We start from the raw sequence: 24,919 nt of genomic DNA on the forward strand, positions 1-24,919 counted from the left end.
ATGGTGAAATCAACAGAGCGAAACACTTTAAGTATCTCGGTGAAATTATTGGATCAACAGGACTTGAAAAAAAAAAAGCAAAAAAAACAGATTGCGGAAAATCAAGTGAGCGTCCGGACTTGTTTCAAATTTGTATAACAAAAAATGCCTGTCAAAAGTCACTAAAATCAGACACTATAACACAGTAATCAAACCAACAGTTACATATGTAAGTGAAACACTCTAACTGAATCGAAAACTAGATTTACGAGAAATTAAGAAAGCAGAGCGAAAGATTATTAGAAAAATTCTGGGACCACGATACACACAAGATGGATACAGACTGCAAACCATGGAGACAACAGGAAAAATATCAAACATCGAAATTGACATAAGAAAGAGACGAATGAAGTTCTATGGACACTTAGACAGATTACATGGAAACAGACCAACTAAACGTCTATTGGACTATGTTACATCACTTAAAGCATCAATACCTTGGGTAAGTGAAGTTATGAAAGATTTGACAAAAGCAAAAATTGAGGCAACAAACTCATCAGACACGGATACATTCAGAAGCAAAATTGATAAGAGGAAGTTTATTCCAGACATGGAACCAAAACCATACATCTACATCATACTCCGCAAGCCAACTAATGGTGTGTGGCGGAGGGCACTTTCGGTACCACTGTCTGATCCCTCCAACTCTAATTTTTCTAATTTCCTCCTCGTCGTCAATACGTGAGATGTACAGGGTGGTCCACTGATCGTGACCGGGACAAATATCTCACGAAATAAGCGTCAAACGAAAAAACTACAAGGAACGAAACTTGTCTAGCTTGAAGGGGGAGGCCAGATGGCGCTATGGTTGGCCCGCTAGATGGCGCTGCCATAGGTCAAACGGATATCAACTGCCTTTTTTTAAATAGTTTTTATTACATATTCGTGTAGTACGTAAAGAAATATGAATGTTTTAGTTTGTGATAGATGGCGCTGTAATAGTCACAAACATATGGCTCACAATTTTAGACGAACAGTTGGTAACAGGTAGGTTTTTTAAAATTAAAATACAGAACGTAGGTGCGTTTGAACATTTTATTTCGGTTGTTCTAATGTGATACATGTACCTCTGTGAACTTATCACTTCTGAGAGCGCATGCCGTTACAGCGTGATTACCTGTAAATACCACATTAATGCAATAAATGCTCGAAATGACGTCCTTCAACCTCAATGCATTTGGCAATACGTGTAACGACATTCCTCTCAACAGCGAGTAGTTCGCCTTCCGTAATGTTCGCACATGCATTGACAATGCGCTGACGTATGTTGTCAGGCGTTGTCGGTGGATCACGATAGCAAATAATCCTATCAACCATAAATGGGATGCGTTGGTGAGACGTATCGCGCCGTGCTCACATGCATCAAGGACCATTCAGCAGCTGTCAGCCGCTGGTGGAGAAATGGCACGAAAAGGACTTCGTACGTATATTGTGGCCAGTACAGCATCACGTTGCAGAGCATGCACTGCTACCCGTGGTGATCATACACCCTGATAATAAACATGTCCCGCCTTTTGTAATGTCCAGGGGACCATCATAAAACCGGGTGACTTCAGTGAAATTATTGTTGGTTGATTTGGATGAGTGGCCCAAACAGCGAGGTCATCGGTCCCATCGGATGGGGGAAGGTTAGGAAAGGAAATCAGCCGAGCCCTGTCAAAGGAACCATCCCGGTATTTGCCTGAAGCGACGGAAAACCTAAATCAAGATGACAGGACGCGCGTTTGAACCATCGTCGTCCCCAATGCGAGTCCAGTGTGCTAACCACCTCGCTGGTGTAATTGTTGTCTTTGAATAAAAAATGTCATTTCCGTTCGTCTCATTGCATATTTACTTCAGTTATCATTTGTTCTATGCTGCTGCAATTCGTTCCATGTACAGTACAAGTTTCATTTAGCTACCTTATTTGGCAGTCACACATCATGGAAAGTTTCTTTCACCGACCTGTGTGGCCGAGCGGTTCTAGGCGCTTCAGCCCGGAACCGCGCTGCTGCTACGGTCGCAGGTTCGAATCCTGCCTCGGGCATGATGTGTGTGATGTCCTTAGGTTAGGTAGGTGTAAGTAGTTCTAAGTTCTAGGGGACTGATGACCTCAGATGTTACGTCCCATAGTGCTTAGAGCCATTTGAACCACTTTGAAAGTTACTTTCGTCCTTACGTTTGGCACACCAGCGTCGATTCTAAGGAGTAACCACTCGTCTTCAGATGTTCGGAAGCCGCATGTTACGTTTCACCGAAGAGTGCGAGATCGTTGTACCTGACAACGTAGCAACGTTTGTGTCTGACATCTGAAGACGAGTAGTTACTAAGTAGGAACTAGTTAGGCATTGCAAACAAGCAGCAACCGAAGCAGCAACTGAAGTCTCTAGTAGAGTTAATTGTATCTATACTACTGAACGGCTAAAAAGGTGCACAGTATACTATCCCGTTTGCCAGTTGCCTGGCTAACGGCTTCGAGAGGCAACAAAAATTCGATTTTCAATGCTTCGTATGGTTGCTGATCGAAATGAAAAATTTAAAACGCTGCCATAATCAACCCACTGACTGGTATATACTTACGTTTAAGTTTTAACATAAAAGTAAAAAAAAGTGAAGCATTAAAGTTATAAACTGCGTGTATGTCTTGAAGTAGCGAGATGCCGGCCGGAGTGGCCGTGCGGTTCTAGGCGCTACAGTCTGGAGCCGAGCGACCGCTACGGTCGCAGGTTCGAATCCTGCCTCGGGCATGGATGTGTGTGATGTCCTTAGGTTAGTAAGGTTTAATTAGTTCTAAGTTCTAGGCGACTGATGACCTCAGATGTTAAGTCCCATAGTGCTCAGAGCCATTTGAACCATCTGAAGTAGTGAGATGCATGGCCCGCAGATTACCCACACTATATTCATCCAACATTTAACAATAAGAGCACTCAGCGACTTCCAACAAACTTTTTCTCGCTGATACCACCGACAAAAGAATGAACGGCAAAAAAATTATATGTGTGGTGTCTGTTTTATCGGACATACCCGACAGAACAGTAACCTAACCCAACTTACGAGGGTTGCCCATAAAGCAATGAACCGCATTTTTGTTCTCAGTCGAAACCAATGCTACGAAGGCGAAACGTTACATATGTATTATTTAAAGTCTCCTGAGAGAGCGCGCCAAGTTTCCGTCACTTCAAATGGCTCTGAGCACTATGGGACTTAACTCCTGAGAACTGAGAACTAATAGAACTGAGAACTACTTAAACCTAACTAACCTAAGGACATCACACACATCCATGCCCGAGGCAGGATTCGAACCTGCGACCGTAGCGGTCGCGCGGTTCCAGACTGTAGCGCCAAGAAACGCCACTTCAGCCAGATAGCATAGCTGCAGGTCAGTTTCAAAATGGCGTCTGTAGGTCATGTACGTTACAAGCAATATGCCGTCATTGAATTTCCCACTGCAGAGAAAGAAACTGTGGGGAATGTACAAAAACGCTTGTGCGAAGTCTATGGAGTATCTGCTGTGTGTTAACTGTAAGACGGTCGAGTTGTGAGGGGAGTGCGGGGAGAGGAGCAAGCAAGCAATGGCTGGCGAGGGGTGAGGAGGCGTTAGGGGGGGGGGGGACAAGGCACGCCTACCAGTTGCAGTGCTGGCACTACAAATTGCGCGTCATGCTTACACGAAAGCAGACGAAAGAAGTAAAACTCGCTTTAAATGTTGTTCGTAAACGAAACTGAAATCGTCATGTACATTAAAATCTATATATATATATATAAATGAATGTATGTATGTTTGTCTACTATGTGCTCCCCCATGTTGTGACATCAACGACACTCTCTTCACGTAAGTCACCCTTCCTCTGCCAACATTTATTAAACGTTAAGTTATTATCGATCCACGATTCATCGAGATAAAATATTTCTCTGCCTGCTTCCCTGAAGTTCTTCATGTCAACAATGAAACGAGATCGCCAGTGCAGAATGTCTGGACGTTCTAGCAACACATTCCTCTTGTTTTCCACCTTACGCCATATGAATCCGATAGACAAAAGTACTTTTCTCAGCGCGACAATACTCCACTTCCAGCCTATTTAGTCGTGCAAAACTGGAAGCAGTGTTCGCAGGCTCGGCACAATCTTCCACACTGAATAAAATTCCGCTATCGTGTCGCGAATCACACGCTGGTTGAAATCATCGATCACTACTTCGATTTCTCCACTTATTTTCCTAAGTTAAAAGAGGGAGAAAGATTTATAAGAAAATGCCTTCTGCACTGCATGTATTTTTTTTAAATTTCGAAATGTACTGTAATAAGAATGTGTTTCGAAATAATACAGTAACCAGTGATGTTTCCATACAAAGCAATACAGTAGCAAGGAAAAATGAAATATAAGGTAATTCGGACGAAATAGGGGGCTCCTTCAAAGTGATCGCGAACAAAATATCTGAAATGGAAACTCACCTTTTCTTGCCAGGCGTTTGTGGTGATACGCCAGGATGATTCTTGGAAAACTGTTTGAATCTTCCAATGCTACGCATGCTTTGTTCTGTGTATGTAGCAGCTCTTACTGAAGAATTGTAAATGGGGTGAAGCAATTTTTTCTGCTCCCTTTCGCAGCATTCAATCACACGCAATATAATTTTGCGAGCATCGCTACGTAATACTGGTTTCCTTCTAACCGTAGGCCTACCGATAGGGGTTGTTGGCAACTCCCGAGATGGGCCAGCAACTGCCTCTTCACTAATTTTGATAATGTTTAGCACAACTGCACAATAAAAACACGCAGAACAGTACAGCGCAAAACAATAACGAAGCAGACGACAATGGCTACCTTGTACAACACAAGTCAGCTACGTAATGTTGGCAGCAGTCGAAACTGCGTGCCTACCGATGCCTCCCGACGTTTACCGACTTCTACCGATTCAGGACTAGCGAGAGGTCCGCCATCTAAAAGTTTACGCACTGTACTTGCTTGGCACGGAGGGTGAGGTGATGAGCAGGCGGTTTGACGGAGCTCTACGATTTGCAGCGGTCGGGGAGACCATCCACGGCTGTCACACCCGACCTAGCCCCCTCGGACTTCCACTTGCTTGGGCCATTAAAGGATGCCATTCGTGGAAGACATTTTGAGACGATGAGGTGGTGATTCACACAGTGAAGCACAGGCTCCGCCACCAGGACAAGGATTGGCACCGGCAGGCTTACACGCCCTTGGTTCGCGCTGCAGGAAGGCCATAAAACGGGATGGGGATTACGTGGAAGAATAGGGCGTGTAGATAAACCACCATTTTTTCGTGTGTGAAATAGAAATTCTGACATCAGCCGCACTCGGTCATTGATAAATCCAATGGCGAAAAGAGAAAATATGTGCCAGACCGGGACTCGAGCCTACATTTCCCGCTTATCAACGTTTCCTGTCCAACACAAAGTGTCACATGTCACACGCTACAGACACAACGTTCCCTGTCCATTAACCTCACTGCTCGCAGCCTCACCGAATTCCCTCAACAGGCCAAACGAAGAGTGCACCCACACTGAAGGTATCAAGGTTTAATATTGGTTCCAGTCTATTTTGGCTGTCTGGCGCAGCCACGGGTTTCATTCAGAAAAAATTCATTTGCCGTCAGAGAACGTATGGCTGACAGGTGTACGAGGTGCATTCAAGTTCTAAGGCCTCCGATATTTTTTTCTAATTATCTACTCACCCGAAATCGATGAAACTGGCGTTACTTCTCGACGTAATCGCCCTGCAGACGTACACATTTTTCACAACGCTGACGCCATGATTCCATGGCAGCGGCGAAGGCTTCTTTAGGAGTCTGTTTTGACCACTGGAAAATCGCTGAGGCAACAGCAGCACGGCCGGTGAATGTGCAGCCAAGGAGAGTGTCTTTCATTGTTGGAAAAAGCCAAAAGTCACTAGGAGCCAGGTCAGGTGAGAAGGGAGCATGAGGAATCACTTTAAAGTTGTTAGCACGAAGAAACTGTTGCGTAACGTTAGCTCGATGTGCGGGTGCGTTGTCTTGGTGAAACAGCACATGCGCAGCCCTTCCCGGACGTTTTTGATGCAGTGCAGGAAGGAATTTGTTCTTCAAAACATTTTCGTAGGATTCACCTGTTACCGTCGTGCCCTTTGGAACGCAATGGGTAAGGATTACCCCCTCGCTGTCCCAGAACATGGGCACCATAATTTTTTCAGCACTGGCGGTTACCCGAAATTTTTTTGGTGGCGGTGAATCTGTGTGCTTCAATTGAGCTGACTGGCGCTTTGTTTCCGGATTGAAAAATGGCATCCACGTCTCATCCATTGTCACAACCGACGAAACGAAAGTCCCAATAATGCTGTCGTTGCGTGTCAACATTGCTTGGCAACATGCCACACGGGCAGCCATGTGGTCGTCCGTCAGCATTCGTGGCACCCACCTGGATGACACTTTTCGCATTTTCAGGTCGTCATGCAGGATTGTGTGCACAGAACCCACAGAAATGCCAACTATGGAGGCGATCTGTTCAACAGTCATTCGGCGATCCCCCAAAACAATTGTCTCCACTTTCTCGATCATGTCGTCAGACCGGCTTGTGCGAGCCCGAGGTTATTTCGGTTTGTTGTCACACGATGTTCTGCTTTCTTTAAACTGTCGCACCCACGAACGCACTTTCGACACATCCATAACTCCATCACCACATGTCTCCTTCAACTGTCTATGAATTTCAATTGGTTTCACACCATGGAAATTCAGAAAACGAAAGATTGCACGCTGTTCAAGTAAGGAAAACGTCGCCATTTTAAGTATTTAAAATAGTTCTCATTCTCGCCGCTGGCGGTAAAATTCCATCTGCCGTACAGTACTGCCATCTCTGGGACGTATTGACAATGAACGCGGCCTCATTTTAAAACAATGCGCATGTTTCTATCTCTTTCCAGTCCGGAGAAAAAAAATGGGAGGCCTTAGAACTTGAACGCACCTCGTAGTGCCTATTCTTTCGGACATGTCCGAAGGGGAAGCCTGCTGGTGTAGCCAAATTGTTAGGACGACCACTCACAATTAGCGGGAAATACGGGTTCGAGTCCCAGTACAGCACAAATTTTCAGTTGTCACCATTGGATCTATTTCAGTGCTGATGTCGCAATGTCTCTCTCGTCATGAAAGAAAAAAAGTTTATCGCTTAAGACATTTTAGCTGTTCATAAAGTAAAACTTCAGCATCAGACATGAGGTTTTACTTTATTACTTCTTTACTTCTAAACCTATTCTTACAAACATTTTGCATAAAATATCGGTATATACGACTCATTGTATCTGCAAAATTATTTCACTATATGCCTCATAGTTCTGGGGACATGAAGTCATAAATACCGAGGAAAAACTAGCTTCACGTATTAACTCATTTGTCAAGAAACTTGTCGTTTGAAGCTTTTTTTTCTTCACAAGGAAGGTCGATTATTTAAAGAACCAGAGTTGGAACGGAGAGCTACTGGCTAATACGTAAAACATTATTGTATTTGTTTTTCGATTTGCACTATTTCAGTAATTTACTAAAACGACTATTTTAACGCTTTTATGCAATGCTATGCGGTAATAAAAGGCGCTACGAGGCTGCATACGCACGTTTATTTGTGACTAGCTTGCAAAATCTTGGTCTGTGAGCGGCTCCTTGGATTGTATTGCAGTGACCACCCGTAGCTTCTGTTGGCTGTCGGCTTATCTCTGTGGGTCCCAGTGACGTGGCTGGGGACAGCGTGTTGTGTGTGTGTGTGTGTGTGTGTGTGGGTGGGTGTGTGTGTGTGTCACGCGTCGCGTCACTGCCGGAACAAAAGCGACGCGCCCATAGCCCACACAGATGGTATCGCTGCGCGAGTTGGGGAGGGGGAGGGGGGAGCGGGGGGGGGGGGGGGCACAGGGGCCGAAACCTCAAGCCCCAGCTGCGGAGGGCCGCGCTCTGGAATCGAACACGCGTGCCTGTGTATGGCGAGCAGTCCTAGCGTTCCAGGAAGGCGGTAGGTGGGTGCAGTGTTTCCCCAAACAGATAAATAGAAGCTGCGAACTTCGCGGAAAGCGGGAAGCATAACAGGGATTGAAGTACAGAATGGAAGCGGAAGCTGCTGAAAAGGGTAATTGGACGCAGCAGTATGTTAATGATAAAAATACCGTGCCAGTTTTTCAATTTGACGCAACTACGGCGTCCTGCGAATAATTAACGTAACACAGTACGCCTATCTTTGAAATCTTTTAACGTAGAAATCAACCACGTGTCATTCCTGACAAATTTTCACATAGTTGTAAGGCGAAGGCTATGTTCAAAATCAACTGAAATTTTGTTATTCGACTTCGATTCAAGATCGAAAACTTTCAGTTTCTAGGGATGCGCTTTACAACTAGACTATCAGGTCCAACTACCCACTTTTTTTCTTTTCTTTTTTTTTCATTTTTGACAAATTACAACATATAAAGCACTCCGTCGTCAGGCCACGAGTGGCCTACTGGGACCATCCGACCGCCGTGTCATTTTCAATGGAGGATGCGGATAGGAGGGGCGTGGGGTCAGCACACCGCTCTCCGGTCGTTATGATGGTATTCTTGACTGAAGTCGCAACTATTCGGTCGAGTAGCTCCTCAATTGGCATCACGAGGCTGAGTGCACCCCGAAAAATGGCAACAGCGCATGGCGGCCCGGATGGTCACCCACCCAAGTGCCGACCAAGCCCGACAGCGCTTAACTTCGGTGTTCTCACGGGAACCGGTGTATCCACTGCGGCAAGGCCGTTGCCTACAAGATATAATGGGATACTAAAATTGTGGTATACAGAGAAAAAGATAACGTACACGGGAATCAATCATGATGAAGGAACCACTTCGTGGCAATCGCTTGTGAACTGTTCCAGAGATTCGAAAGGCACTAGGCCGCTCCATTCGCACCATCAACAGATCAGGCTCTGCTAACGGTATATTAACGTCTTCCACATCGCTAGCAACGGGTTCTACACAACGCTGGTGACTACTCTGAAGAGCAGTAATTGGTGAAAATATGTAACTCTTTTGTATCGGTTGTGAATAAATAGTTGCCGCTATTTAAATGGTTCAAATGGCTCTGAGCACTATGAGACTCAACATCTTAGGTCATAAGTCCCCTAGAACTTAGAACTACTTAAACCTAACTAACCTAAGGACATCACACACACCCATGCCCGAGGCAGGATTCGAACCTGCGACCGTAGCAGTCCCGCGGTTCCGGACTGCAGCGCCAGAACCGCTAGACCACCGCGGCCGGCTGCCGCTATTTAAGTTCCAACCCTTGTACATGTTAACCTTTTTTTGCACCGTGTACAAACTCTAGGGATCAATGAAAGGATATGGAACAAAACAGGTGTAATGAACTTATTTCCGGAAATACATGGTTTCCATGCTAGATACCATTTACTCAATCATACTTTGTTACAGAGACTGCGGTCATTACTTTATGTGAATTAAGAGGCAGTTTTGTAACACCGGAACTATAGTATCTGAATCCGTGCTGTGTGTCAATATATTGTTGTGTCCGAGGTAATTAATTAAGTTCGAACACAGTGCAGATTCCAAAAGCCCACTGCAGATCGACGTCAGTGATTCTGTGGATTACGTCTATTTACTTTTTTGTGCACTAGTGTTATCTGTGTTGTTGTGCCCTGCCTACTCGTCGAATATGCGGATCGCTAGACAATAACTAAAGAAAATCGTATTAATTAATTTTATTTACAGAACGATATATGACGATACTTCACTTTGAGAATTTACAATGATGTGTCGCAAGAAATGGGCGACAGACAAAATAAGAAATCTCATCAGTGTGCAGTAGACAATGCCTAACACAAATGAAATTATACAGTTCCTAAGTCGCTGCCGTAGAGCTCGGTGAACGGCTAGTCTTCAATTCGACTGCGGCCTTTTTTTTTTTTTTTTTTTTTTTTTACTTTGTTGAAGAAAGGCCCATCGGCTTTGCCGATTCGCCGTGTATTTTTGTGTGTGTTTGGATGGTTGTGCTGTGGTGGCACTATTTATTTGACTTTGGGGGAAAGGAATGTTATTGTTTCCGGACTTCGTCCGCCAGTCCGCCTCGTTGGATGGTGGGTTGCTCTTCAGGAGTTGTGTGGTTGGACGTTCTCGTTGTCTTCTTGTTTCTTCCGAGGCGATTTGCTGTTGGGTTGTCGCACTTTGTTTGGTTTTGGGTGCGAGTACTAGTATATTTTAGTGAGTAGTATTTGAGTCGTGCCTGGCTATCCTTATGAGTTATGATTTTTCTACATATTTGCTTAGAGAGGTGGCTAACGATTCTAATCTTACCTATCCTTATGAGCTATGAATTTTCAACACATTTATTTAGAGAGGTGGCTAATGATTCTAATCCTACATATCCTTATGAGCTATGAATTTTCAACACATTTATTTAGAGAAGTGACTAATGATTATAGTCCTGCCTATCCTTAGGAGCTATGATCTTTCTATGCATTTATTTAGAGAGGTGGTTGATGATTCTAATCTACCTACAGCGTTATATGCTAATTCTAATCTACTAGAAGTTGAAACGTCCCCTTAGAAAAATTTATGAATGACTGTGATGATAAACCTCTTACATTAGCTGCTTTTCAAACAGCTGAGCAAAACTGAACGTACTCCGGCATTACTTTCTTTACTTATTCTGATCAACACTAAACTGACACACAATATTTTAAGCGCAACGCAATCTGACTTTCAAAAATCCCTACAAAAGAATGGCCCTGACTAAATTAACCTATAGCCGGCCGGGGTAGCCAAGCGGTTATAGGCGCTACAGCCTGGAACCGCGCGACCGCTACGGTCGCAGGTTCGAATCCTGCCTCGGGCATGGATGTGTGTGATGTCCTTAGGTTAGTTAGGTTTAAGTAGTTCTAAGTTCTAGGGGACTTATGACCACAGCAGTTGAGTCCCATAGTGCTCAGAGCCATTTGAACCATTTTTAAATTAACCTATACCTTTCACAAATCACTTACCTCACAAAAATCTTCGTTACTCGAACTACTGCAATACAGCGAGCGCCACTACTGCCAACTAAATAAAAGATTCAACCTACTGAAGGCACTAACTACTGATGGGCATAGTTAGCAAATGAAAGATTTTGATAGAGAACAAACAATGTATTTACCTTAATAGTGTTCAAAAGTCATTATATATATATCAGTCCATGATATCCAATATTACAAATTTACTCTTTCTGATGGACACATGTCCAGATCGTCCGCTCTCAAAGTTCCACCATCCCTCTCCCCACATCCACCACTACTGGCGGCTCACCTCCAACTGCGCAACGCTACGCGCTGTTAACAGGCAACTGCCCAACACTACAATAGCAAATTCCAACAATGCCACCCAGCCACAGACTGCACACAGCACAGCCAGTGATTTTCATACAGAGCGCTACGTAACGTTACCAACATGAAAACCTAAACAGCCTACTTACACGGTGACAGCCAGCCTAGAGGCCGCTGCTGTCTCGGTGTCGTCCTAGAGAGGGGTCGGTCAGCGTACTATAGGCTGACGTCTTCTTCGCCCCCCCCCCCGCCCCCCCCTCTCCGGCGCGCCGGCGTTTGACTTAACGGCGGAACACGTGTAACTTTACAGTCCTTAGGTACGAACCTTTCGTCGAGCCAGCGGTTCTATATGATTGCTGCGAAGTTTGGTTGAAAACTGCTTCAATGGTTTAGGGAGAGATATGGGAAATATGTACATACACAGATGCATACAATGAATTTTATAAATACTTTATGTAGATGGGAGATTATTTTCAAAGCGATAAACATTCCGTGTCCGTGTGACTGACGCTTTTAGGGCGGCTAAGCGAACAATCTGTATATTGAGCAAGCAGTAAAGGAAACAAAAGAAAAATTTGGAGTAGGTATTAAAATTCATGGAGAAGAAGTAAAAACTTTGAGGTTCGCCGATGACATTGTAATTCTGTCAGAGACAGCAAAGGACTTGGAAGAGCAGTTGAACGGAATGGACAGTGTCTTGAAAGGAGGATACAAGATGAACATCAACAAAAGCAAAACGAGGATAATGGAATGTAGTCAAATTAAGTCGGGTGATGCTGAGGGAATTAGATTAGGAAATGAGACACTTAAAGTAGTAAAGGAGTTTTGCTATTTAGGGAGTAAAATAACCGATGATGGTCGAAGTAGAGAGGATATAAAATGTAGACTGGCAATGGCAAGGAAAGCGTTTCTCAAGAAGAGGAATTTGTTAACATCGAGTATAGATTTAAGTGTCAGGAAGTCGTTTCTGAAAGTATTTGTATGGAGTGTAGCCACGTATGGAAGTGAAACATGGACGATAACTAGTTTGGACAAGAAGAGAATAGAAGCTTTCGAAATGTGGTGCTACAGAAGAATGCTGAAGATAAGGTGGGTAGATCACATAACTAATGAGGAGGTATTGAATAGGATTGGGGAGAAGAGAAGTTTGTGGCACAACTTGACTAGAAGAAGGGATCGGTTGGTAGGACATGTTTTGAGGCATCAAGGGATCACAAATTTAGCATTGGAGGGCAGTGTGGAGGGTAAAAATCGTAGAGGGAGACCAAGAGATGAATACACTAAGCAGATTCAGAAGGATGTAGGTTGCAGTAGATACTGTGAGATGAAGAAGCTTGCACAGGATAGAGTAGCATGGAGAGCTGCATCAAACCAGTCTCAGGACTGAAGACCACAACAACAACAACAACAACAACAACAAGCGAACAACAGAGCAGGAGAGAGCAGTGCGCGGTAGTGTTTCCGCCGCTTAGCGTGACTGCGTCCTGTAGCGTAGCGCTGAGTGTACGAGTATGAATCCGCAGTGGCGAACTGACGCCAACAGGATGTACTCTGACGGACGACGTAAAAATACGACACACAGTCGGTTCTGCCTTGCCGTGTCCGCCGAGTTGGCGTCGCCTTACCAGGAAGCCGTCACACGCACACCCGCTGGATCCTCTTTCTGACAGCAGGGCTCCACTGCGGAAGGTGGTGCCAGAGGCGAAAGCGAGACGGCACTTCCAGCTACACTTGGTTGCTAAACTGTGACGTGGGGGATCTAGAAGTTCTCCGGCTGTGTAACCCGAGTTTTTTTACTTCTACGAATCCTACGCTCGCAGAAGTTCACAGAGCATATGTGTTGAGATCAAGTTCGTGACTCTGTAATATCTCTTTATATTCGATTAATTATTCTGATACAATTCTACCCTTGAATGACGTTTACTAATTTTCTATCTTCATACTCGCAGAATCCATGCGCAAAGTAGTTTCATACAATAGCTATGCCATGAGCGCATAATTATTCTTTGTAGTACTCTCTCTGGTGGTTGTTAGAAAAAATCTTCCGAGATTATCTTCGTGCCGATGAGCCTGAGCATTGTTTGAAGAATTGTAATCTGAATATTGAGATTTATGACAAAAGATAACTGATACGAAATTGTACGATTAAAATGGAGATATATATATTGCTCCTTCATACGAAAGGCGTGTAATTAATTATATTCATCGATATATTGCGTAGTTGTTCAAAAAATTGTTCAAATGGCTCTGAGCACTATGGGACTTAACATCTGAGGTCATCCGTCCCGTAGAACTTCGAACTACTTACACCTAACTAACTTAAAGCCGTCGGCACACGGACCGTGCATCCGGGCGTTGAGCGTGCCGAGTTTCTGACGTCATAGCGTGGAATAGCACGTTCGGGAGGCGCCATATTGGCATTCATTTCAAGCCTACATGTATATATGCCGTTCTGAGCACCAGCAAATTGAGAATCACTGAAAAACGCGTTATTAACCGTTCCAATAAAATAATGAGAAACGTCATATTCATGCCAAAAGAATTATTGTAGCTTGCGTATAATGAGAGTAGGCTATTTGAAGGCAGCGACACACTGGAGATCCACCCAAAACGAATTGTTCTTGGTACAATGCGTTATAATTAAATTTAAGTTAGTAACATAACTACGATTAAGGTTTTTAGCGAGAGGTAACATACTATGACAAGATACATAACGGGTGATGTTTTTGATGGGGCGGTGGTTCGCGTCCTGACACAGCCAATTTTTTTCCTAACATTCGCGTTTTTATTAGGTTCTCATACTTTATTATTAGTTTAATTTAAGTATAGACTATAATATTTGATGTTATGTAAATACAAGTTCCCCTTTTTTGAGGGGTGACTTTGTTCGATTGGCTTAATCTAAAGGACAGCTTGCGCTACTTGTATAAAGATATTTTGCTCCTTCTTCTTTCACGATTCGTAATTCACACGTTGCAAAGATTCTGCTACTGGGTAGGAATAGTGATCAAGTAAGACTGACCTTGGGGTTTTAATTAAAAATGATGAAATAATGTTTATCTTATGCGGAGAAGTATTCAAAATTTGTAACGCACCGTTTGTAATGGAACTTTTATAAGCCTGTGTCCTTATTGACTGGACATGGTACTTCCCTTTTCGTGGACTCGTTAATCCACCGGGCGGGCCGGCCGAAGTGGCCGTGCGGTTAAAGGCGCTGCAGTCTGGAACCGCAAGACCGCTACGGTCGCAGGTTCGAATCCTGCCTCGGGCATGGATGTTTGTGATGTCCTTAGGATAGTTAGGTTTAACTAGTTCTAAGTTCTAGGGGACTAATGACCTCAGCAGTTGAGTCCCATAGTGCTCAGAGCCATTTGAACCATTTGAATCCACCGGGCGGATTCGATCCGAGGCCGGCGAGCCTACCCGAGTCCAGGAAGCAGCGCGTTAGCGCTCTCGGCTACCCTGGCGGGTTATTTAAAGCTATTTGATGACCATAAAATTGTACAACAGATGGCACAAACATGCTTTCTCAAAGTCTTCTCGTAGCTTACTGCAGTATCGTCGAATTGTCACTGTACAGTGATAGTCCCCGATGATTCAGCTCCTCCCTGGTGACTGTGGCTCCAACTATGCAACTCACTCTGGTACTCTCTTACTCTCTGCTCTCTGACTGGTAAGACTCTCTCTGTCTGCTAGTTACATAATGGTGTTTCTGCCTCTTGGAGGAGTTCCTTCTGCAGGTGTTGCTTTCCCCTGCGTCCACTGAAAGTCTTTTCAATGACCAAAATGTTTCCAGAAGCTTCTTGCACCTCATCGAACAATCTAGAAGCACCCAATCAGGTCCAGCATTTCCCCGTTTCGGCCTCGGTCAGCTGGCCATGGCTATTTCCATTTAAAAGTTTATTTGATTCTACATTAGTGAAGCCGTAGTTACAGTATTAAAATGTTTTTCTTTGGAAAGGAAGGGTTACATTACCTGTTTCAACGAACCACGTCGTCATTTTCACATGTAAAAAAAACAGTTGGAGAATATATAACGAGAATAATGACCATACATCTGACAAGAATTACGAGAAATAATGACACCGGGCAACTGAGACAACGGTGGCACAACCAACGTACTACAAGTTCTGCCTATGCTTTCCCAAACTTCATTCCATGTCCTAATGTAGAATAGATAAAAACTACACCATGGTGAAATTTGCCAAGAATTCTTGCAATGTGTCCTGTCGTGACACGACGATCATATGGCTGATACAAATTCACAATTCGTAAATGTATAATGCACAGCAAGCATCCGTATGGAATACAGCACATAATTTTACTATGTTCCGAAAAAAGGGCTCTAAAAAAACAATGTATTTTTATGTACGACTGACACACTACTAACTTGTTAACATAAAATTGCTCCATTTGCCTGGCAGCCCATTCAGTCTCTAGGTGGCATGACGGTGGCGCCATCTAGCGCCTGTTATTGTGCATTATGTAGGTTCTGTTCTGTTTCTTGTGTTCCTGTACTACGTTCATGCCCTCTAGTGACAGAATGGGCTACCAGGCGAGTGGAGCAATGTTATGTAAGCAAGTTAGTAGTGTGCGGAGTGGAGCACCAAGAACGGAGTTCTCGAGTTGTGCGCGGGGCAGCCGCAGCTGCCGGGCAAGTGCAGAGGTTGCTACAACAGGACAGCGGCTGCACCTGCAGAGGCTCGCAGTGCCCGCTACGCGCCCCGCATACAATGCGGGCCAGGCGGACCATGTCCCGCGCTTCCGGCGGCTCAGCCACACAGAGGGAGCCGCCGTCACGGAACCTGCCGAGCGGCTTGCCGTCTCTCGTGTAGCCGCCACCGAAAGCTAGCCGGCCGGTTGCAACGACACCCAACACACGCAGCGCGGCTTGAAGATACCTGGTGCACAATGCCAGCTCACATGCAGAGTTACACTACCGGCCATTAAACTTGCTACACCACGAAGATGACGTGCTACAGACGCGACATTTAACCGACAGGAAGAAGATGCTGTGATATGCAAATGATTAGCTTTTCAGAGCATTCACAAAGGGTTGCGCCGGTGGCGACACCTACAAAGTGTTGACAAGAGGAAAGTTCCCAACCGATTTCTCACACACGAACAGCAGTTGACAGGCGTTGCCTGGTGAAACGTTGTTGTGATGCCTTGTGTAAGGAGGAGAAATGCGTACCATCACGTTTCCGACTTTGATAAAGGTCGGATTGTAGTCTGTCGCGATTGCGGTTTATCGTATCGCGTCATTGCTGCTCGCGTTGGTCGAGATCCAATGACTGTTAGCAGAATATGGAATCGGTGGGTTCAGGAGGGTAATATGGAAAGCCGTGCTGGATAACAATGGCCTCGTCTCACTAGAAGTCAAGATGACAGGCATCTCATCCGCATGGCTGTAACGGATCGTGCAGCCACGTCTCGATCCCTGAGTCAACAGATGGGGACGTTTGTAAGACGACAACCATTTGCACGAACAGTTCGACGACGTTTGCAGCAGCATGGACTATCATCTCGGAGACCATGGCTGCGGTTACCCATGACGCTGCATCACAGACAGGAGCGCGCTGCGATGGTGTACTCAACGACGAACCTGGGTGCACGAATGGCAAAACGTCAGTTTTTCGGATGAAACCAGGTTCTCTTCACAGCATCATGATGGTCGCATCCGTGTTTGGCGACATCGCGGTGAACGCACATTGGAAGCGTGTATTCGTCATCGACATACTGGCGTATCACCCGGCGTGATGTTATGGGGTGCCCTTGGTCACACGTCTCTGTCACCTCTTGTTCGCATTGACGGCACTTTTAACAGTGGACGTTACATTTCAGATGTGTTACTGCCCGTGGCTCTACCCTTCATCTGATCCCTGCGAAACCCTACATTTCAGCAGGATATTGCACGACCCCATGTTGCTGGTCCTGTACGGGCCTTTCTGGGTACAGAAAATGTTCGACTGCTGCCCTGGCCAGCACATTCTCCAGCTCTCTCACCAACTGAAAACGTCTAGTCAACGGTGGCCGAGCAACTGGCTCGTCACAATACGCCAGTCACTACTCTTGAGGAACTGTGGTATCGTGTTGAAGCTGCATGGACAGCTGTACCTGTACACGCCATCCCAGCTCTGTTTGACTCAATGCCCAGGCGCATCAAGGCCATTATTACGACCAGAGGTGGTGGTTCTATGTACTGATTTTTCAGGATCTATGCACCCTAATGGCGTGAAAATGTAATCACATGTCAGTTCTAGTATTTGTCCTATGAATACCCGTTTATCATCTGCATTTCTTCTTGGTGTAGAAATTTTAATGGGCACTGGTGTACTACGAGAATTGCAGCCACACAAGGATCCAAGATGGAGAAGGGAATGAGAAAGGATGGTATGGGTCATCGTGTGTAACGCACTACAGCTTCCATTCTCCGCTAATGCATTTATTTGAAAGACGAACTAGGTAAACATTAATTTCAAACAATTTGTTGCGCCCCATAATGGTGATCCAGACGGATGTGGAGAATCATAAATTTTTGATTCAGATATGAAGCCAATGTAGGCTGGTACGCAGTACCTTGATTTGACCGCCAAGAAGGAAGAACAGCCACTAATGCTTGTAACTTGGGCCACAACCGAGTTGGCCGGCCGAAGTGGCCGTGCGGTTAAAGGCGCTGCAGTCTGGAACCGCAAGACCGCTACGGTCGCAGGTTCGAATCCTGCCTCGGGCATGGGTGTTTGTGATGTCCTTAGGTTAGTTAGGTTTAACTAGTTCTAAGTTCTAGGGGACTAATGACCTCAGCAGTTGAGTCCCATAGTGCTCAGAGCCATTTGAACCACAACCGAGTTAAATGCCACAAACCGGCAGTCAAGCGATACTGCCAGGTTTCGCGACAAGTAGGAGTGGCATTATACTGTGCTCAACTGCTGAAGCGCGGTACACGCGCTGGCAACTACGCTTCCCTCCACTCGCTCAGTGCTGAACTGTCAAAATTTGCAACTTATTTTAAACGCACTGTAGTAAGCCTGAAAATACGACGTCGATTTTGATCCGATGGCGGCATATGCCACCTGGGGGATAGTTGATGTACTGATAATGGTTTTAACGTCGTCCGCCGACAAACAGCTACCAGAGCGCCATCTGATGATGATGATGTTTCGTTTGTGGGGCGCTCAACTGAGTGGTTATCAGCGCCCGTACAATTACCCAATCTTTGCTCAGTCCAATTTCGCCACTTTCCTGGATGATGATGAAATGATGAGGACAACACAAACACCCAGTCATCTCGAGGCAGGTGAAAATCCCTGACCCCGCCGGGAATCGAACCCGGGACCCCGTGCTCGGGAAGCGAGAACGCTACCGCGAGACCACGAGCGGCGGACTACCAGAGCGCCATCTGTGTCTGCTCTTTAATGAGGAACGCTCACAGTCAGAAGGCTTCCTGTGGTGCTAACGAGTGAAGGAAGCGGGCGATTATAGCTCCGAGACGCACTTCTGCTTTCAACAGCAAAAGTAGGCGAGTTTGAAACACATTGTGGCCTTCGGCGGGATATCCTCTAGGAGAATTGCCGCACAAATTCGACACGCTGCGTCAGTTGTGCAACAGTGCTGGAATCAGCGGTCATCAGTGTGCGATTTGCGCGGGGGATGGGGGGGGGGATTTCCCCCCCCCCCCCTCTGCATCAGACCATCCCCTCCTCTGGTTTTAGTTTATGCATCCCAACCTGGGATGTTTATTTCCCACGCACTGGAGTAAAACTTTACATATAACTTAAACTTGTGGAGCCGAACACTGAAAGTTTTTAATAAGTCTTACTATTAATACTATTAATATGTTTCAGTTTTCTATCATCAGAATAAGTACAGCTTTTCACAAATGTGCCTCTACTTTTTGAACTCCCCTCGTATATCTGTACCCGTATGTAGATGATTTTGTAAATAAGCTTTACCTGTAATGTACTTTTAAAGATATAAAAAGGCATGGCTTTTCTGATAGTTCATACCGGTCAATAGTGAGTTTCGGCATTAACATCTACTTATAAATAGCTGTTTAACCATGCGTAACGCCACGGTCCAAGCTAGTAACATACATAATTCTACTAACCCCCTAAGACATCCCCCCGACTGGTAAAAGCACAAATCGCACCCTGGTGGTCATGTGAAAAGTCTCATACCCGCACACGAGGTTCTGGACGTCCTCAGATGCCCACCAGGATCGTCGTGTTGTAGGGGAAGCAGTGGCAGATCATACAGCTACAACAGGACGGATAAGAGGGCCTGAGAGCCCGCAGGTGTCAACATGGGCTGCTGCGAACTGGTCGTCAATAGTGGGGCTACTGGGACGCACAGCTCTATCGCGTCTTCCACTCACACCACAGCATCGACGTGGATGGCTCGACTGGTGCCGTTGGAGGATCACTTGGAACATGGAATGGCGCGCCGTGGTCTTCAGCGATGAAAGCAGATTCTGCCTGCACGCAAGTAACGGTCGGTTGCGCGTACGGCGTAAGCCTGGTGAGCAGTTTCTCGTAGAGTGCATTCGTCCAAGACACCCAGCTCTTACAGTAGGCGTGCGATAAGCTACAGCTCTGGTTCAAAAAATGGCTCTGAGCACTATGGGACTCAACTTCTGAGGTCATCAGTCCCCTAGAACTTACAACTACTTAAACCTAACTAACCTAAGGACAACACACACATCCATGCCCCAGGCAGGATTCGAATCTGCAACCGTAGCGGTCGCGCGGTTCCAGACTGAAGCGACTAGAACCGCTCGGCCAAACGGCCGGCTACAGGTCTGGTTCACCTTTTATGTTTCGGGGGGGGGGGGGAGGGAGGAGGCAATCAGCATTCTGTACGTGCAGAACATTGTCATACCCGTTCTTGTGCCGTTCTTGCCAGAGGAATGTAATGCGTTGTTCCAAATGGATAATGCTTGCACACACGTTGCCCGTGAAATTCAACATGCTAAACAAGATGTGCAGCAACTTCTCTGTGCAGCAAGATCTCCGAATTTGTTTTCAATCGAGCAGGCGTGGGATATGATGGAACGAGAAGTGTCTTGTGCGACTTGTCAGCCAACAGCTCTTACAAAACTACGTGAACAGCTCGAGCAGGCGTGGCATAACGTATCGTAGGACAGTATTCGCCATCTGTAGGATCGAATCAGCGCCTAAATCGCCCCGCTTGGAGGTTACATCATGTACTGATGTGGGTCTTTCAGCATGGATCGATACCTGGTACCGCAGAACCGCGTGTGCTACTGATCTGTAAATGTAATCATTTCATGTACTCCATACGCACTGTTGCAAACATAAGTCTCGAACGTATTGTAAGCCTTTAAATGGGTGTACTATATTTTTCCAGTGGTGCATTTCATCCGAAGTACACTCATGCTCATAAATTAAGGATAATTGCAGAATGTGGTGCCACACAACGTGGCACTACACAAAACTGGCGCTGACGTCACAGGCACATAGGGAACACACACGACACAGAGCTATAAGTCCACGGTATTGGTGATAAGTTGAGAAAACCGTCCCGAAACACATGTGTTACAAAACGCCACTGTTTCCTGCGCATGTAACCCGACATCAATATGGCATTTGATCACCACGCACAGGTACACAGGCCGCACAACGGGTTGGCATACTTTGGATCAGGTGGTCGAGCAGCTGCTAGGGTATAGCCACCTATTCTTGCACCAGTGCCTGTCGCAGCTCCTGAAGTGTCGTAGGGGTTTGGCCGCGCGTGATTACCCGAGCGGTCTGGGGCGCTGCAGTCATGTGCAGACTGTGCGGCTGGTCCCGGCGGAGGTTCGAGTCCTTCCTCGGGCACGGGTGTGTGTGTTTCTCCTTAGGATACTTTAGGTTAGGTAGTGTGTAAGCTTAGGGGCTGACGACCTTAGCAGTTAAGTCCCGTAATATTTCACACACATTTGAACATTTTGTAGGAGTTTGAAGACGTGTAACGATACGTCGACCGAGAGCATCCCAGACGTGCTCCATGGGGTTTAGGTCTGGAGAACAGGCACGCCACTCCATTCGCCTGATATCTTCTGTTTGAAGGTACTCCTCCACGATGGCAGCTCGATGGGGCCGTGCGTTATCATCCATCAGGAGGAAGGTGGGACCCACTGCATCCCTGAAAAGGGGGACATACTGGTGCAAAATGACGTCACGATACACCTGACCTGTTACAGTTCCTCTGTCAAAGACATGCAGGAGTGTACGTGCACCAATCATAATCCCACCCCACACCATCAAATCACGACGTCCATACAGGTCCCTTTCAAGGACATTAAGGAGTTGGTCTCTGGTACCTGGTTCACGCCAGACGAAAACCCGGCGAAAATCGCTGTTCAGACTATGCCTGGACTCATCCGTGGACATAACCTGGGACCACCGTTCCAATGACCATGTACTGTGTACTTGACACCAGGCTTTACGGGTTCTCCTGTGACCAGGGGTCAGTGGAATGCACCTTGCAGGTCCCCAGGCGAATAAACCATGTCTGTTCAGTCGTCTGTAGACTGTGTGTCTGGAGACAACTGCTCCAGTGGCTGTGGTAATGTCCCGAGCAAGGGTACCTGCAGTACTCAGTGGCCACCTGCGGGCACTGATGGTGAGATATCGGTCTTCTTGTGGTGTTGTACACTGTGGACGTCCCGTACTGTAGCGCCTGGACACGTTTCCTGTCTGCTGGAATCGTTGTCATAATCTTGAGATCACACTTTGTGGCACATGGAGATCCTGTGCAACGACTTGCCGTGTTTGACCAGCCTCTAGTCGCCCTAGTAATCTACCCCTCATAACGTCATCAATATGTGTTCTTTGAGCCATTTTCAACACACACAGTCACCATTAGCACGTCTGAAAACGTCTGCACACTTACTCGCTGCGCCGTGCTCTGACATGCACTAACACACCTCTGCGTATGAGGACTGCTGCCAGCGCTACAGTGCGACGACCGCAGGTCAAATGCACGCCGCGCGGGATTAGCCGAGCGCTCTCAGGCGCTGCAGTCATGGACTGTGCGGCTGGTCCCGGCGGAGGTTCGAGTCCTCCCTCGGGAATGGGTGAGTGTGTTTGTCCTTAGGATAATTTAGGCTAAGTAGTGTGTAAGCTTAGGGACTGATGACCTTAGCAGTTAAGTCCCATAAGATTTCACACACATTTTTTTTCATATGCACCGCATGGTCATACCCCGAGGTGATTTAAACCCGCAAACCGCGGGTTGTTTCATCATGTATCAACCTTATCCTTAATTTATGAGCATGAGCGTATATTAATATCCGTATTACACAATACGAGATGAACAACAGTGTCTGGCGCTGTTGGGGTTTCTGCCTCAGGAGGGTGACGGCTTATTTTTATACGCCACAACCCGGCTGCCATGCGGCTGTCGGACATGGCGCGACGTCGTGGCGTGCCGGCGGAAGCAGCCTGGGGAACACGTGGGTCGCACGTGCGCGGCGCAGTCAAGCCGCCGGATGCGAGGCGCAGAGCGGCATCGCTCATCGCTAATCAGCGGCTAGGCCACGCGGTGGCGCGCCATTCCTCAGCGCGTAGCGTCGCGACGCCCCCGCATGTTAACGGCGCGGCTTATTAACGGCGCGGGGTGGGTGGGGGAGTTGCCCGGCCCGACTGATGCCTGCGCTCCATTAACGTCTGCGCGAGGTGCTAGTCGGTACTTCTTCAGCCGTCCGCAGCCCCCGCTTAGCTAAGAGCCGCGTGGGCGCAGGTGACGCGCCGCCTGCCATCTGTCACTTGCACCAATATTAGCTTGTGTTCATTCGTTACGAAAGCCTGGCGCACCGACTGCTGCGCTTCTAGACGGCGGAGTCAGCAGCAGGTACACTGCTGGCCATGCAACGGCAAGAAGTCTGTGCGCTACTAGTATCAAATGCCATGACGTGTTCAAAGATGGTTCAAATGGCTCTGAGCACTATGGGACTTAACAGCTGAGGTCATCAGTCCCCTAGAACTTAGACCTACTTAAACCTAACTAACCTAAGGACATCACATACATCCATGCCCGAGGCAGGATTCGAACCTGCACCGTAGAGGTCGCGCGGTTCCAGATTGCAGCGCCATGAAGTGTGCCGGCCGCTGTGGCCGATCAGTTCTAGGCGATTCAGTCCAGAACCGCGCTGCTGCTAAGGTCGCCGGTTCGAATCCTACCTCGGGTATGGATGTGTGTGATGTCGTTAGGTTAGTTAGGTTTAAGTAGTTCTAAGTCTAGGGGACTGATGACCTCAGATGTGAAGTCGCATAGTGCTCAGAGCCTTTTGAACTTTGAAGTGTACTACATTACAAATCGTGGAATACCTGCTAAAACTGTGTCGCACCTCCTGTTTCCCGGCGTAGTGCAGCAACACGACGCGGCAAGGATTCAACAAGTCGTTGGAAGTCCCCTGCAGAAATACTGAGGCCTGCTGCCTCTATAGCCGTCCTTGCTTGCTTGGCTCTGAGCACTATGGGACTTAACATCTATAGTCATCAGTCCCCTAGAACTTAGAACTACTTAAACCTAACTAACCTAAGGACATCACACAACAACCAGTCATCACGAGGTAGAGAAAATCCCTGACGCCGCCGGGAATCGAACCCGGGAACCCGGGCGTGGGAAGCGAGAACGCTACCGCACGACCACGAGCTGCGGACAGCCGTTCTTAATTGCGAAAGTGTTGCCGGAGTAGCATTTTGTGCACGAACTGGCCTCTCCATTATGTTCCATAAATAGTCGATGAGATTCATGGCCGACGATCTCGAAGGCCAAATCACTGTCGAACTGTTCAGAATGTTCTTCAAACCAATCGCGAACAATTGTGGACCGGTGACGTGGCGCATTGACATCCTTTAAAAACTGCATCGTTGTTGTGCATTTTCAACTTCTCCCGGCGTAATGAATAGTCCATTAAATTTCGGGCATGCAGCCCCGCAAATAAAATTTCCTCCACTGATATTTCGGCCGCGTATCGTCCGGCCATCCTCAGAGTGAGTCGCAAGACTGACGACAAGTTGCCAAGCGCGGCTGTAATAAGCGTGTGTATCTTCGATGCTCCACACATCTCTCATGAGATACCACCGAAGATACACACGCTTATTACAGCCAAACAAGTCAGCTGTGGCCGAACATTGTACTGATACAGGTCATTCCATGAATTACAATGATGTGAAGATTTTAACATCCACCTCTTCCTTTTGGGAATCTGTATTCAAGAAAGCTATAAAAATTAGATTAGCTAATAATTTAATAAATGGCAACGGCCTTTCCGCAGTGGATACACCGGTTCCCGTGAGATCACCGAAGTTAAGCGCTGTTGGGCGTGGCCAGCACTTGGATGGGTGACCATCCAGCCGCCATGCGCTGTTGCCATTTTTCGGGGTGCACTCAGCCTCGTGATGTCAACTGAGGAGCTACTCAACCGAATAGTAGCGGCTTCGGTCAAGAATACCATCATAACGACCGGCAGAGCGGTGTGCTGACCCCACGCCCCTCCTATCCGCATCCTCCACTAAGGATGACACGGCGGTTGGATGGTCCCGGTAGGCCACTCGTGGGCTGAAGACGGACTGCTAAATAATT

At 46.7% G+C, this 24,919-nt stretch overlaps 2 pseudogenes; one reads left to right on the forward strand and one right to left on the reverse strand.

Moving 5' to 3' along the window:
• Window positions 1–8,658: 8,658 nt before the first annotated feature.
• On the reverse strand, window positions 8,659–8,776 carry LOC126102175 (5S ribosomal RNA; annotated as a pseudogene).
• Window positions 8,777–24,592: 15,816 nt separating this feature from the next.
• LOC126102246 (5S ribosomal RNA) lies at window positions 24,593–24,709 on the forward strand (annotated as a pseudogene).
• The last annotated feature ends 210 nt before the right edge of the window (window positions 24,710–24,919 follow it).

Source organism: Schistocerca cancellata, chromosome 9 (assembly GCF_023864275.1).
Source record: "Schistocerca cancellata isolate TAMUIC-IGC-003103 chromosome 9, iqSchCanc2.1, whole genome shotgun sequence".
Lineage (NCBI taxonomy): Eukaryota > Metazoa > Arthropoda > Insecta > Orthoptera > Acrididae > Schistocerca > Schistocerca cancellata.